The sequence below is a fragment of the Anomaloglossus baeobatrachus genome, chromosome 2, assembly GCF_048569485.1.
Source record: "Anomaloglossus baeobatrachus isolate aAnoBae1 chromosome 2, aAnoBae1.hap1, whole genome shotgun sequence".
NCBI classification, from domain to species: domain Eukaryota; kingdom Metazoa; phylum Chordata; class Amphibia; order Anura; family Aromobatidae; genus Anomaloglossus; species Anomaloglossus baeobatrachus.
The window spans coordinates 235,233,177-235,249,378 of record NC_134354.1 but is presented as its reverse complement, the minus strand read 5'-3'; positions in this window follow the sequence as shown (position 1 = coordinate 235,249,378).

Genomic DNA, 16,202 nt, shown 5'->3' with positions numbered 1-16,202 from the left:
ACACTCGGAAGAGCTGTTCGTTCACGTTTCCATTCACAAATTCTGGCCTCTCGCCAGCTCCTGTTGAAGTGGGCCATGACGAGATTGTATGTACAGATGCCCAAATATTTGAGCAGCCACGTTCTCACGAAGTTGGCAACGTGTCTCAACAAGGGGTGGACGATGATGAGACACAATTGTCAGGAAGTCAGGAGGAGGAGCAGGGTGCGGAAGAGGAAGACGACGTGGTGGATGATCCAGTAACTGACCCAACCTGGCAGGAGGATATGCAGAGCGAGGACAGCAGTGCACAGGGGGAGGGAGGCGTAGCATCCCAACAGGCAGTAAGAAGCAGAGTGGTGGCCCCAGGCAGACGTCAGGCAACTGTTCCCCGGAACAACACGACACAAGGTGCCTGTACAAATGTTAGGTCTTCCCGAGTCTGGCTGTAATACTATTGTATGTATTGAGGATTTCGATTGCGTTAGGGCAATGACAACCAGAGACGAGTTCTTGGTGCAAGACGTTTATAATATGCAACCAGCAAATATGTACATAAACGGAACAAAAACACAGTAGAACATAAATACAGGAAATACCTTCCAGGGACGGAGCGAAAGGGAATTCCCGGGACCGCGCACCGGACTCCCCCAGGGAGACCACCAAGAGCGAACCCCTATACAGGGACTGTCTGGCAATCACCCCAGAAGCCCTAAATGCGCAGCAGCCGGGACACAAAAGGGCAATAGGTAAGTCCAAAAATGTCCGTACGTGATGTGAGTCCAGAGTGCTATTAAACGGAAGGAACCGGGCAGAAGTGCCGACCAAAGACGGCAAACGGAGTCCGGGCACAGCTAGATGATACCAGATGAAGTCCAGAGTCGGTGTCGGTTGTTTTCCAAGAGGATCCGAATAACAATCAGGAACCAAAAGCTGCAGGGCAGGAGCACACAGGAAGCAGTATACTCAGGCTCTGGACTAAGCTTTAGGGGCGGCTTTTAAACAGATGGACAGGAAGTAGGGCAACAGAACAGAAAACTCCATGTTAACAAAGGGCAAGCTCTTTCAAAAGAAAACTGGAAAACCCGGAACTCTGACACTGGCAGTTTTTTAAGTTGGCTCCAGATGATTCTAAAAAGGCCATTTGCAACACCTGCCATGCCAGCATCAGCAGGGGTACCAAAACTAGCAGCCTGACCACCACCAGCATGATCAAGCACATGTCAGCCAAGCACCCGACTTTGTGGGAAGTACAACAGAGTCCAGGAGCAGTGCTTGCTGATGTCACTGCTACGTCTTCGCTGGTTGTGCATGCGAGCCAATCCCCTGTCCATGCTGCCTGCGAACAAGCCTCCTCCACTCCTGCACCTGCAGTTGCCTACGCAGAAAGAACACCATCATCAAGCACGTCCTTGTCCCAGCGCAGCGTTCAGTTATCCATTCAGCAAACCTTTGAACGCAGGCGCAAATACACTGCCAACACCCCACATGCCACAGTTCTAAATGCTAACATTTCGCGACTGCTTGCGCTGGAAATGTTGCCTTTTAGGCTGGTTGAGACAGAAGCATTCCGCGACCTGATGGTGGCAGCTGTCCCACGTTACTCGGTCCACAGCCGCCACTATTTCTCCCGGTGTGCCGTCCCCGCATTGCATAACCACGTGTCACAAAACATCACACGTGCCCTGAACAACGCTGTTTCAGCCAAAGTCCACCTAACCACAGACACGTGGACAAGTGCATGTGGGCAAGGCCGCTACATCTCGTTGACGTCACATTGGGTTAATATTGTGCAAGCTGGGACCCAGTCTGAGCGAGGGACGGAACACGTCCTTCACACACCAAGTTTTGCAGGCCCTACCTCAGTCAGGGTTTCACACACACTCTACAGCTCCGGAATGTCATGCTCCTCAGCCTCCTCCTCCTCCTGCGCATCCTGATCCACTTTACCCTCCACACCAGTCCCAAGCTGGAAGTGTCGCGGGCGGAGGAGGGGACGGTGCGCTCTCCCACTGCTCGGGTCCGGCTGACGCTGCTCTACGGCTGCTGCTGCTCGTTGGCTCGAGCGATGGCCGGATCCCGGGGACTCGAGCGGCGCTACTCGTCCGTGAGTGAAAAGGGGTGGTTTGGGTTTTGGGGATATTGTCCGTGACGCCACCCACGGTTGTGGTGATTGTGTGGACACCACCGCTGCTCTGGACGGGGATCCCGGGAGCCTGTGACAGGGAGCAGCTTTGTTGTTATTTCTCCCCTCCGTGGGTAGGGGGGTTGGTTGTCCCGGGGCCTGGTGATGGGGTAGAGATGGATGACAGGCGGGTTGCGGGGCCTGATGAGGTGCAGGGTCGCAGGGGCAGCGCTGTGCCGCACGGCACGGAGGTACTCACTCAGCCCAATGATGATGACACAGTTCACGGTAAAACAAGTGGCTGGATGGACGGGTCACTCGGACGGCTGCGGTTGTTCCTCCCTGCAGGTTAGTGATGACTGTCTCTCCCTGCACCTAAGTTAAGTGTTGGTAGTGATGGTTTCCCAACGGTAACCCGCTCCCCGACCTGGATATGGGCCGGAGGAGCCCCTTTTGCCCACAGGCGCTGGCCCTGGGAGACGGTTGCCCTTGGCGGTGGCGGTGTCTCCCCTTCACGGTTGGACGGTTGCCTTCTATCTGGACTTGGCTGTTTGGAAACCCTGAGGTCCCCTTCACTAACGGATTTGGCAAATTCACGGCGACACCAAGCCTTGCCGGGATCCGAAAGTCCTCTGCCAATGGTGCTGGCTTCTCTTTGTATACCGGTCCGGTACGGCCGGGTCACCACCCGTCCACGGTCCTTACGGCAGACTCCAATCGGCCTCCACTGCAGACGGTCACTGCATCCTGCCAACCTTGCTGTCCTGTCCGGGCCACACACCCGGACCAACTTCAGGCTCTTTGCTGTCACTTTTCTCCTCTCTACTACTTTCCTCCTTCCACTTCCTTAGCTTAACTCTCACTGCCTGTGTTTTCCCTCCTCCTCGGTGGGTGGAGACCAACCGCCTGGCTCCACACCCTGGTGTGGACAACAGCCCCTGGGGAAGGCAACAAGGATTTTGTGTTTTGACTATGATATGCCTGCAGGGAGTGTGGGGTGTTTAAGTGTTGTGCTCTGTGGCCCCTGGCTTGTCCAGGGCGACACAGAAGCACTGCAGCACTGCCTCGGCGAAGCGGCAACAGGCAGTGCTGAAGCTAATCTGCATAGGTGACAACAAACCCCACAATGCAGAAGAGGTGTGGACAGCTCTGAAACAGAAGGCAGATCACTGGCTCACAACTCTGAACCTAAAGCCAGGAAAGGTCGTGTGTGACAATGGCCGGAACCTGGTGGCGGCTTTGAGGCGAGGCCAGCTGACACATGTTCCATGCGTGGCCCATGTGCTCAACCTCGTGGTTCAGCGGTTTCTAAAGTCATACTCAGAGCTGTCTGATCTGCTGGTAAAAGTTCGCCGCCTGTCTGCACATTTTCGAAAGTCACCTACTGCTTCAGCCGGCCTTGCCGGCTTAAGACGCCGTTTGCATCTTCCGGCACACAGACTGGTGTGTGATGTCCCCACGCGTTGGAATTCAACTCTGCACAAGTTGGTCAGGATATGTGAGCAGAAGAGGGCAGTTGTTGAGTACCTGCATCACCTAAGCCGTCGGGAAATGGGTCAAACTCCACACATAACACCTGAGGAGTGGAGATGGATGTCCGACCTATGCACCATCCGCCAAAACTTTGAGGACTCCACCAAGATGGTGAGCGGCGATGACGACATTATTAGCGTCACCATACCACTTCTCTGCCTTCTAAAATGGTCTCTGCTCAAAAAACAACCATGATGCATTGCAGGCGGAGCGCGATGAGTTTGAGCAAGAAACAGTAGTGGGTGTGGGTGATAACACACAGCCCAGCCTCGTCTCATCACAACGTGCAGTGGAGGACTATGACGAGGAGGAGGATGAAGACATGGAGCAACTCTCTGGCCAAATTGAGGATATGACATGCAGTCATATCCTCGGTTCAGCGTGGCTGGCCAGAGGACAGGGTAGATGATGAGGAGGAGGAGGAGGAGGACAGCATGTTCAGTCATCGTGTTGGTCAGGATACTGAAGTAATGGCTGTTAAGAGTCTGGCACACATGGCTGACTTTATGGTAAGCTGCCTGTCTCGTGACCCTCGCGTTAAGAACATCTTGGCCGACAATCATTACTGGTTGGTAACACTGTTAGACCCACGCTAAAAGGAGAACTTTATGTCTCTTATTCCCGAGGCGGAGAGGTCAGGCAAAATGCAGCAGTTCCAGAAGGCCATAGTCACGGAAGTAGGCAAAGCATTCCCCTCACAAAACGCTAGCGGCATAGGTCAGGAATCAGTGGACAACCAAGGCGTACAGCCGAGAGGGGCACAAGTCCAATCCGCCAGAGGTAGGGGAACAGTCTTTAAGATGTGGGACAGTTTTCTCAGCCCCTCACATACCACAGCCCCTGAGGTGAGGGGTAGTGCCACAAGAAATCCTAAGTTTGGCCAGATGCTCAAGGAGTACCTTGCAGATCAAACAACTGTACTCCGACATTCCTCTGTGCCTTACAATTAATGTGTATCCAAGCTGGACACGTGGCATGAATTGGCTCTTAGTCTCTACGCCTTGGAAGTCCTGGCCTGCCCTGCCGCTAGCGTTTTGTCAGAGCGTGTTTTTAGTGCCGCAGGTGGAATCATTACAGATAAACGCACCCGCCTGTCAACTGTAAATGCTGACAGGCTGACTCTGATCAAGATGAACAAGGGTTGGATTTGGCCAGACTTCACCACACACCAACAGCAAATGACAGCGGAATTTAAAGTTTGTAACGGGAATTTGCCATGTACCTCCACTCACCCATGGTAACACACTTCTGGACTTTGGCTAATCGCTGGACTGCTCCTCCTTCTCCTCATGCGCCATCATGGTGACCGTTACAATAGTTAAGCCGTTGTTTCAGGTATACCCCCAGTGGTAAATTTTTTCGCCCATTCTTTCTGAATGGGCATTACAACGACAGGAGACCCGCTCCTTTGCAATGGGAACAATGTTCTGAGGCCCTCATGCACATCTCTATCCAGGGACAATGTGGAGCCTCCAAATTTTTGGCTGCCCTGCCTAAGGGCTATACTACAATAGACCCACTTCCTTACAATGGGCACTTCATGTTTACAGGCCATCATGCACGTCTCTATCCAGGGACAATATGGAGCCTGACGCTGCCACCGACAGACACACACGTGCTGTTTTTAAATGCAAGCACGGACGCAATAAGAACCTAACTGGTTTTTAGGAGCGACAATTACTGAGAAGTCTGACACTATCAGACACTGCTGACTGACGTGTATTATACACTAGACTTGTGCGTTATATAATAGTTTGTGCAAAACGCGCACCTGTACGCTGCCACCGACAGACACACACGTGCTGTTTTTAAATGCAAGCACGGACGCAATAAGAACCTAACTGGTTTTTAGGAGCGACAATTACTGAGAAGTCTGACACTATCAGACACTGCTGACTGACGTGTATTATACACTAGACTTGTGCGTTATATAATAGTTTGTGCAAAACGCGCACCTGTACGCTGCCACCGACAGACACACACGTGCTGTTTTTAAATGCAAGCACGGACGCAATAAGAACCTAACTGGTTTTTAGGAGCGACAATTACTGAGAAGTCTGACACTATCAGACACTGCTGACTGACGTGTATTATACACTAGACTTGTGCGTTATATAATAGTTTGTGCAAAACGCGCACCTGTACGCTGCCACCGACAGACACACACGTGCTGTTTTTAAATGCAAGCACGGACGCAATAAGAACCTAACTGGTTTTTAGGAGCGACAATTACTGAGAAGTCTGACACTATCAGACACTGCTGACTGACGTGTATTATACACTAGACTTGTGCGTTATATAATAGTTTGTGCAAAACGCGCACCTGTACGCTGCCACCGACAGACACACACGTGCTGTTTTTAAATGCAAGCACGGACGCAATAAGAACCTAACTGGTTTTTAGGAGCGACAATTACTGAGAAGTCTGACACTATCAGACACTGCTGACTGACGTGTATTATACACTAGACTTGTGCGTTATATAATAGTTTGTGCAAAACGCGCACCTGTACGCTGCCACCGACAGACACACACGTGCTGTTTTTAAATGCAAGCACGGACGCAATAAGAACCTAACTGGTTTTTAGGAGCGACAATTACTGAGAAGTCTGACACTATCTGGACTGTTTTAGACTGTGTACACCAGCCCCAGATATGATGAAGGCTGGTATACGGTCACCACTAGGAATGGCTATATACCCTGCCTGCCTGACTGCCTGTATACTGCTACAATAGTCCTGACAAGGACTCTTCTGGTCACTAGCCTGTATTCCGACCTGGCTATACCCTGCCTGTATATAGCAACAATAGTCCTGAGAAGGACTCTGCTACTGTACTCCGACCTGGCTATACCCTGCCTGCCTGTATACAACTAGAATAGTCCTGAGAAGGACTTCTGGTCACACTGTTTGCAGCCCTGCTCCGGAACTAACTATAAAGGGCCGCAAAGCTTTCCCTGAATCAGCGACACTCTCCCTGCACTGACTGTCTGGATAGTTGTGAGCAGAGCACAGCGCGCCGGCCGGTATAAAGGCTCGGTCACGCTGTGCAGGCCGGCCAATCACTGCAATTCCACAACTAACAGGGCTGTGGCATTGCAGTGGTCTGCCAGCCAATCCCTGCATGAGGGCTGGCTCTCAAAAGAGCGCCAACATGCAGAAATGAAGACCACGAGTACAGCACGAGTATCGCGAGATTACTCGGTCCCCGCCGAGCAGCCCGAGTACAGCGATACTCGTGCGAGTACCGAGTAGTTACAAGCATGCTCGCTCATCACTATTAGGTAGGACTGAGTGGAGGGAAAGACAGTACCCCCAGTGTCCATTTGAATTATCCTGTCATTATACTCACCTCAGGCCCCTCTATTTTTCTCCTTATACCTTTCTACCAAGTGTGTATTTTCACACTGCACACAGATTGTGTGTTTGATTGTCATTAGTTGGTTTTTTAAAATTATGACTAATAAAACATTTTTTATGGGTATTGTTACATATTTTGGCTTTTCTCTATAAGTACCCTTGATATGGTCTTGGTCTATTTTTATATTGTGTTTTCAGCAAGCACCTGTTCACACCTATTAGATGTCCATGAATGTCTTTTTAAAATATTTGTAATGCATTTCTTACTGACTGAGCACTCCTCCCTATAACCAGGGCATGCCCATCCCCCTTTAAAAGTTGGCTGCTTTCTGACCAGGCATATAGGTTTCTAACCAGAAATTGTCATTTCAAGTTAGGGTCCCGATATATGAAAGATCACCTTGTCGTGGTCACCGGGTTCACATGCAGTGGCCAAAGATATGCTAAGTATCTCTTTTTCCAAATATTCCTATAGCAGTAATGCAATACCAGGGTTCCCTTATTCATTGCTTACATTCTAGATTGCAGCTGTATGTATTTTTGTAGTTATACTGTGTTTTCAGATGGCACCTGTTCACACCTGTTGGATGTGAGGGTCAGTTTTTTTGAGTCAATTTGTAGTGCATTTCTTTTTTTTTTTACTGAACATTCCACCCTATAACCAGGCTGTGTCCAACCCCCTTTATAGCTGGATCCTTTGTGCCCTGGTCGAGGCATTTCAAATTAGGGTCCCGATATATAAGAGATCACCTTGTCGTTGGTTATCGGGTTCACATGCATTAGCCAATACATAAGCTAAGTATCTCGCTTTTCAAATATTCCTATAGCAAATGCAATACCAGAGTTCCCTTATTCAATTGCTGCTATTTTTAGGCTGGGAAATGCCCAATAACTATGGACCTTCCCAGCTTGATAATACCAGTTCGCAACTGTCTGCTTTAACCTGGCACAACCTTAACACAATTAAAAACATAAAACAAAAGTTAAAAACACTAGGAATGGGCGAATCAATAACAAAAATTATGCTTCACAAAAAGGCCCCAAAACCCAAGGTCTCATTGAGACCCTGAGGGTTGAGGGTACCTAACCGAAAACTTTTGTTTTATGTTTTTAATTGTGTATGTATAGTGTTAGGTCAGAGTAACTCGGGATTTATCTATTGTTGCATGTGTTTTTTCTAATCTAATTTTTTCTAATTATTTTTTCTTCCTCCGCCTCATAGAGATATATTTACTGTATCTGGAAACGGAACATTATTGGACTATATGTATTCTTGGAAGAAGTATGACCTACTAGCAAGTTATGATCATCTGGATTCCTGTGCATATTGGTTTTTGACATCGGTGGACATACGAGTGTCACTAATTCTGTTATGTTGGGGATTTGATGTGAACATGTTTAATATCACCATTATGGTGCCCTTTTTTTGCACGTATTTTTCAGTATCTGTATTGGTCCAATATTCCTGTTTTATTTATAGCCCTCTTTGGGAAATGAGTGTGTTTTCCTTATATGGGGTGTTGATACACATGTAGTTAGAACACATGCTACTTTTTGATACTTTTTTGATATTATTTTGATACCTTCTTGATACTTATTTGATGTCTTGTATTTGTACATCCAGTTGTGCCGTCAGGGGTATGCGCTCGCGCGGACATTATCCTCTCGGAACTTAATGAAGGGTGCGTAGTATGGGACCGACCTGCGTCGCTGCACCATTTCCGGTGTTTGACACGCAGGCTGCATTCCAGGAGCTGCCCGACAGGAAGTCCCTTTGATGAGAAGGGAGCGTGTCTCACACGAGCGCTTCCGTTCCCCTGATTGGTTGGATGTGCGTACTTAATCTCCGTGTTTCCTCTTGCCTGGCACGCCCCCTGTTGAAGCCGGGTGCGAAACGCGCGTCGGGACGTATAGGACTACAGCACTTATATACTTCTACACCCAGGTAATTTACTATCTTTATTGTGCTCGCCAGCGGTATGCGATTGAATATTCACATCTTTGCACCGTGATCGTGCTGTGCTCCGCAGCTAGCACATGTTTAGTTCGGCCATTATATGGCAGTGTGATCTTGTTTACCGGGTGGCAGCACGTGTTCATCAGTATACCTTTCATTATGGTGGACTCTATGCTCTTATAGCTGCAGGTTACAGAGCAGTTTTGCCTTGTCCATAGGGTTATGTGCAATTGCACTTTGCACTTTGGATTCTTTACATGGCAGGTTCTGCCTTTAGTGACTTTTTAGCAAGCTTGAAGCACTTGTCACTTTATATGATTGGTTATGAAATTTTTATGTGCTAATCTGGATGCTGTTTGTCCTATTTCTACATTAATACTCTGCATACATCTCAATTTTAATGGTGTTGGTATTGTTGTTTGTTATTTTTATTTTCTACAATAAATACATTTATGAATAGTATTGGATTTGTTGTCTCCCTTCTGAAAAAATAGATTGGTAAATTTTTTCATTGTGAATTTAATATTGCTGTGGGAGTGTCCTTATACAGGTTGACCTCTTTTTTTGTTGACATATCTTGTTATTCTGTTTCATTACAGATTGGTCCTATAGAATCATGGACTTTGAGGCCAAGCTTACAGCCTGGCAGTCTAAAGCCTCGGGAATTTTTAAACGAGATGTTGCAGTTCACGTTAATACTGACGGTACACATAAGGAGTTGGCGAGGAAGTATAGAAATCTGCTTCACAAAAAAACCAAGTTGTGGTGGACTCGTATGTCCTTAGATAGCTATTTAGAACAGAAAATAGTCCCGAGAGGACTTCGGATACAGGTATATCCTGCTTTTGATTTGGAGGATGACAATCTTACACAGAGGTGGATTGCTGCGGCTATCACCTGTTCACTTGAATTTATTCGCATCATCATTGAAAAAAATTCTATTACGTTAAAGGTAATTGAAAAGGAAATTGAAGCTATCCAGCTGACGCTTCAAAAAGAGATGAGTGATGATGGTTTTCAAAATCTATTGTCCCTACTTGAAAAAGATTTTGAAAAATGGGAAAAGGATATCAGTGCTGACAAGCAGAAGAAATATTTGCGTGATGTGGGTGACTTTGAGAACAAAAAAATTTTTCGATGGCAGATGAGGAAAATGGAGCAGGGATCCCAACGTTCTAGGAGTTCTTCTGTGCAATCTCTCCCTTTAAGTGCGGCAAGCAGCAATACCTCAGTGGAGTCAAGCCACGCATTTAACACACGTTCCAAGAATAAGCATAAAACAGGAAAGCGTACTTATGATATTTTTGGTAGGGACAACGTAGGGGACCAACAACAACTAAAGGTAATTAATTTGTCTGAACATGAATTATCTGAATCACATGTGTCCCTTTTGAGTAAAGGGTTGTCCTTTTCTCCTTCATGTCCAGCAGACGCATTCACGTCCATAAAAGACCTTCATCTTTTTTCGAGAAAGTTATTTTTCAAAAGACTTTACAGTAAATCTGGGTGTGTTATGGACCTTTTTACCACACAAGAGAGGGAAGCTCTGTCTATACTTGAATCTCTGGAGGAGGAAAGTGAACCCCATGTGGTAAGTAACTTTCCTCATGCATTGTTAAAAAAATCCACCAAGTTTCCCTCTTTTAATTACTGTCCAGCCATCGAGATTTTCACTAGAATGGTTTCTCAGGAGTTCCAACAGCGGTTTTCTTTCCCTACTGGCCCTATGAACCTTTCTAATCGGGAAAGGATAGCACTTAAGGATTTACAATCATGGGAAGATGTCCTATATAAACCAGCTGATAAAGGCGGAAACATGGTGATCTGGCCAATCACCATGTATGAACGACAGGCTTATAAATTACTAAATGTCCGTCAATGTTACAAGAAATTGATTTGTAACCCTTTATCTGCTTTTCAGAATGAACTTCTCCTTATCCTGGAGGCGGCTTTTGAAAAGGGGAATTATACCCAAAAAACTTCTGGAATGCATTAAGAATTTACAACCTCGGCTGGCAACATTTTATCTTATCCCCAAAGTGCACAAAAATATAACGGATCCCCCTGGAAGGCCCATAGTGGCAGGTAATGGCGGACTTTGTGAGGTCATCTGCAATGTTATTGACTACTATTTACAACCGTTAGTTACGGAGTTACCATCTTTTATCAAGGACACGACATCGGCCCTACGGAGATTGGACAATATTCAACTGAGTCCGAATATGGTTCTGGTGACGGCCGATGTCGAGTCCTTGTACACTTCGATTAAACATGCAGATGGCCTTCGGGCTGTGTCTTTCTTTCTTCGGAATAGCACTATTGATGGAGACATGGTGGAATTATTATTAATTTTGCTTGAATTTGTCTTGACCCACAACGTTTTTACGTTTGATAAGAAAATCTTTCTGCAAATACAGGGCACAGCAATGGGGGCGGCGTGTGCGCCCTCATATGCTAATTTATTTTTAGGTGCCTGGGAGCGTGACATCTTTTTGGGGGAGGCCATCCCTGGTTGTAACAACATCCACAATTGGATGCGTTACATTGACGACATCCTGTTCATCTGGGATGGCACCACCAATGAGCTTAAGGAAGTCATGCATATGAGGAACAACAATGATCAGAACATAAGGTTGACGTTCAAGCAGGGTCGAGAATTGGATTTTCTGGACATTTTTGTAAAAACTTTGGATAATGGTTTTTTGTCCACATCTGTTTTCAGGAAAAGCACCGCTACCAACAGTCTCCTTCATGCGTCCTCTTCTCACCCCAAGTCAGTTATCACCGGGATACCTACGGGACAGTTCTTACGAACTAAAAGAATTTGTTCTGATGTTGAGACATTCAAGATACAATCCGGTGAACTGGCGCAACGGTTTTTAGATAGAGGGTACAGCAAGAGGGTTATTAGAAAAGGCTTTAATCGAGGCAAGGTGGCCCCTAGAAGCTCTCTGCTGCTTGCAAACTACAATGTGTCTGGAAATTCGAGTGGTCATAAGAAGGAACAGGTTGAACAGGTACGCTTTATCACCACATTCCATAACCGTTGGGGGGAAATGAGGGACATCATTTCTAAACATTGGAGTATCTTGCGATCGGATCCTGTTTTAAGAAATGTATTGTCTGAGAAACCTCTTATTACAGCAAGGAGGTCGAGAAATCTCAGGGACACACTTGTGCATAGTCATTTTGACCCACAGATGAAGGATAGGAAGATGGTGCCAGCACGTGATCAAGGCTTTTTCCCCTGTGGCCTGTGTAAGGCCTGTGCCAATTTAACAAAATCTAAGGGTTTTGAAAATTTTGATGGGTCTCGGAAATTTACAATCAGGAAGCAACTTACGTGCTCCTCTAAAGGAGTCATTTATCTGGGAGAATGTCCGTGCAAAAAATTGTATGTAGGCCTTACCACTCGGGAGTTGAAGATAAGAGTACGTGAGCATTGTAGGGACATAGCTAAAGCTAAGACTGTGGAGGATACCACGACACTCAAAACTTTACCGCGGCATTTTAGAGAGTTTCATAGCTGCAACCCACACTTCCTGAAGGTCAAAGCCATTGATCAGGTGGTTCTTGGTATTAGAGAAGGCGATTTGGGGAAAATACTTGCCAGAATTGAAAGCCGCTGGATTTTTCGGTTAGGTACACTCAACCCTCAGGGTCTCAATGAGAACTTGGGTTTTGGGGCCTTTTTGTGAAGCATAATTTTTGTTATTGATTCGCCCATTCCTAGTGTTTTTAACTTTTGTTTTATGTTTTTAATTGTGTATGTATAGTGTTAGGTCAGAGTAACTTGGGATTTATCTATTGTTGCATGTGTTTTTTCTAATCTAATTTTTTCTAATAATTTTTTCTTCCTCCGCCTCATAGAGATATATTTACTGTATCTGGAAACGGAAGGTTATTGGACTATATGTATTCTTGGAAGAAGTATGACCTACTAGCAAGTTATGATCATCTGGATTCCTGTGCATATTGGTTTTTGACATCGGTGGACATACGAGTGTCACTAATTCTGTTATGTTGGGGATTTGATGTGAACATGTTTAATATCACCATTATGGTGGCACACATGTGCCCTTTTTTTGCACGTATTTTTCAGTATCTGTATTGGTCCAATATTCCTGTTTTATGTATAGCCCTCTTTGGGAAATGAGTGTGTTTTCCTTATATGGTGTGTTGATACACATGTAGTTAGAACACATGCTACTTTTTGATACTTTTTTGATATTATTTTGATACCTTCTTGATACTTATTTGATGTCTTGTATTTGTACATCCAGTTGTGCCGTCAGGGGTATGCGCTCGCGCGGACATTATCCTCTCGGAACTTAATGAAGGACGCATAGTATGGGACCGACCTGCGTCGCTGCACCATTTCCGGTGTTTGACACGCAGGCTGCGTTCCAGGAGCTGCCCGACAGGAAGTCCTTTTGATGAGAAGGGAGCGTGTCTCACGCGAGCGCTTCCGTTCCCCTGATTGGTTGGATGTGCGTACTTAATCTCCGTGTTTCCTCTTGCCTGGCACGCCCCCTGTTGAAGCCGGGTGCGAAACGCGCGTCGTGACGTATAGGACTACAGCACTTATATACTTCTACACCCAGGTAATTTACTATCTTTATTGTGCTCGCCAGCGGTATGCGATTGAATATTCACATCTTTGCACCGTGATCGTGCTGTGCACCGCAGCTAGCACATGTTTAGTTCGGCCATTATATGGCAGTGTGATCTTGTTTACCGGGTGGCAGCACGTGTTCATCAGTATACCTTTCATTATGGTGGACTCTATGCTCTTATAGCTGCAGGTTACAGAGCAGTTTTGCCTTGTCCATAGGGTTATGTGCAATTGCACTTTGCACTTTGGATTCTTTACATGGCAGGTTCTGCCTTTAGTGACTTTTTAGCAAGCTTGAAGCACTTGTCACTTTATATGATTGGTTATTAAATTTTTATGTGCTAATCTGGATGCTGTTTGTCCTATTTCTACATTAATACTCTGCATACATCTCAATTTTAATGGTGTTGGTATTGTTGTTTGTTATTTTTATTTTCTACAATAAATACATTTATGAATAGTATTGGATTTGTTGTCTCCCTTCTGAAAAAATAAATTGGCAAATTTTTTCATTGTGAATTTAATATTGCTGTGGGAGTGTCCTTATACAGGTTGACCTCTTTTTTTGTTGACATATTTAGTAAAAACAACATAAAAAAACAACAGCAAAATATGTGGGGCAGAGACTCCAGCATGGCGCTCTCGGACGAGTATCGAGCGTGCCAGGCAGACCGATGCTCGATCAAGTAATGAACAGTGCCATGCACGCTCGCTCATGACTAATGATATTATTCAATATTCTGATTTCTATTGTCCAGGACTTTTCCTTTTGGGTGTAACAATTTTAATGTTGAGGAAAACATAATATAATATATAAGAAAGCTAATATCACTGACAGTAGTCTGTGAAGCCACATGACTTACAAAACTGATGCCATGTACATGAATGTGTCAGCAACTTTTTGAAAACCAAGCGTGTGTGAGCAGCGCACATGTGGTAAAATGTGTAAGCGAATGCCGTAGAGCTGTGAGAGCCTTTAAGGTTACAGTGCATCTTAGAAAATGATTCACCAATAGAATAAATAAGTGGTAGATCTCACAAAAATCATTTTTGAATCATGGATAGACTAAATGACATTTAGGTTGCACCAGAGCTCATGAGAACCTTATTTCAGAGAACAAAAAGCCATAGTAATCGTCTAAAAAAAAGGGACCTTATTACAGGCATCAGTTAGTATTATGGGAAATGTTGTACGCCTCAAATCATTAACTGTGGTTTGGTTGAAAGTCTCAAAGACTCAATAGATAGAAAAAGAGAATGACAAGCAGATAGATAGACAGAAACCGGGGCGGGCACATCATTGGTGCAGCCTATGTGGCCAAACAGGGGCCCAAGAGGTTAGGCGGCCATTACTACCACCAAAGCAGGTGCAATTGTGCATTTTTTTGAGCTCTTAGGCTGAAAAGGGCCCATGTACTGTTCTTGCACAGAAAAAAAAACAGTGACCTGTTTCCACACCTTTGAAATCTTATTGTTGCACATCATACTAATGGCATTAATTATAGAAACATTTCTAAACTACTGAAGGTTCCAATGAGCACTGTTGGAGCCATAATCTTGAACTAGAAAAATCATCATCACAACATAAACCACCCACAAACAGGTGCTCCCCACATGATTTCAAACAAAAAAGTGAAAAGAATTATCAGATGAGTTGTCCAAAACAAAGAACCACCTGTGTAGAGATACAGAGAGACCCGGAATCAGCATGTACAATTGTTTCAAAGAAAATAAAAAGCAATGCACTCAACCGTCATGGCCTGTATGTACGCTCACCATGCAAGATTCCATTCCTGAGCAAAAAGCATGTTTGAGCAGACTTGAAGTTTGCTCCACAATCTCTAGACAGGTCTGTGAAATAGTGGTATGGTCAGATGAGCACAAAATTGAACTCTTTGAATGCCATAACATACACCATGTTTGTAGGCTAAATGGCACTGCATATCACCCCCTCAAAACACCATACCAACAGTGAAGTATGGAGGTGAGAACATAATGGTGTGGGGCAGTTTATCATACGGCATATCATATCATATGTCATATCATGGTGCATACAGCACTGACAAAATTCATATACCGTGTTTCCCCGAAAGTAAGGCCCTGTCTTACATTAATTTTACCCCCAAAAGTCCCACCCTGCCTTACTTTCGGGGGAGGCCTTACATTGGAAAAAAAATGACAATCCTCCCCCCTGCAGCCTCCCCATTGTTTGAGAGTCCGGCATCCACCCCATCCTCCCCCCTGCAGCCTCCCCATACAGTGGTTCTGCCCCCCAACTCTGCCACCACACACACTGACACATACGGTACCGGTACAGCCCCACACGGCACCCACACACATATTGTACCGGTACCGTACACACACACACACACTGACACATACAGCCCCATACGGCACCCATACACATACCATACACATACCGTACACATACCGTACACACAAACACACACACAGAGAGAGTTTCGGAACTTACCGTTACTTTCCTTCTGTTTCGATCTCCTCTGCGGTGCCGGGCTGACGATTCAGATGCCGGGGACGCTGGACCAATCGGAGCGAGCCTGCAGGCGGTGACGTCGCGGCTGATTTCGGCCAATCAGCTGCGAGCCGGCTGACTGGCCAATCGCAGCTCGAGCT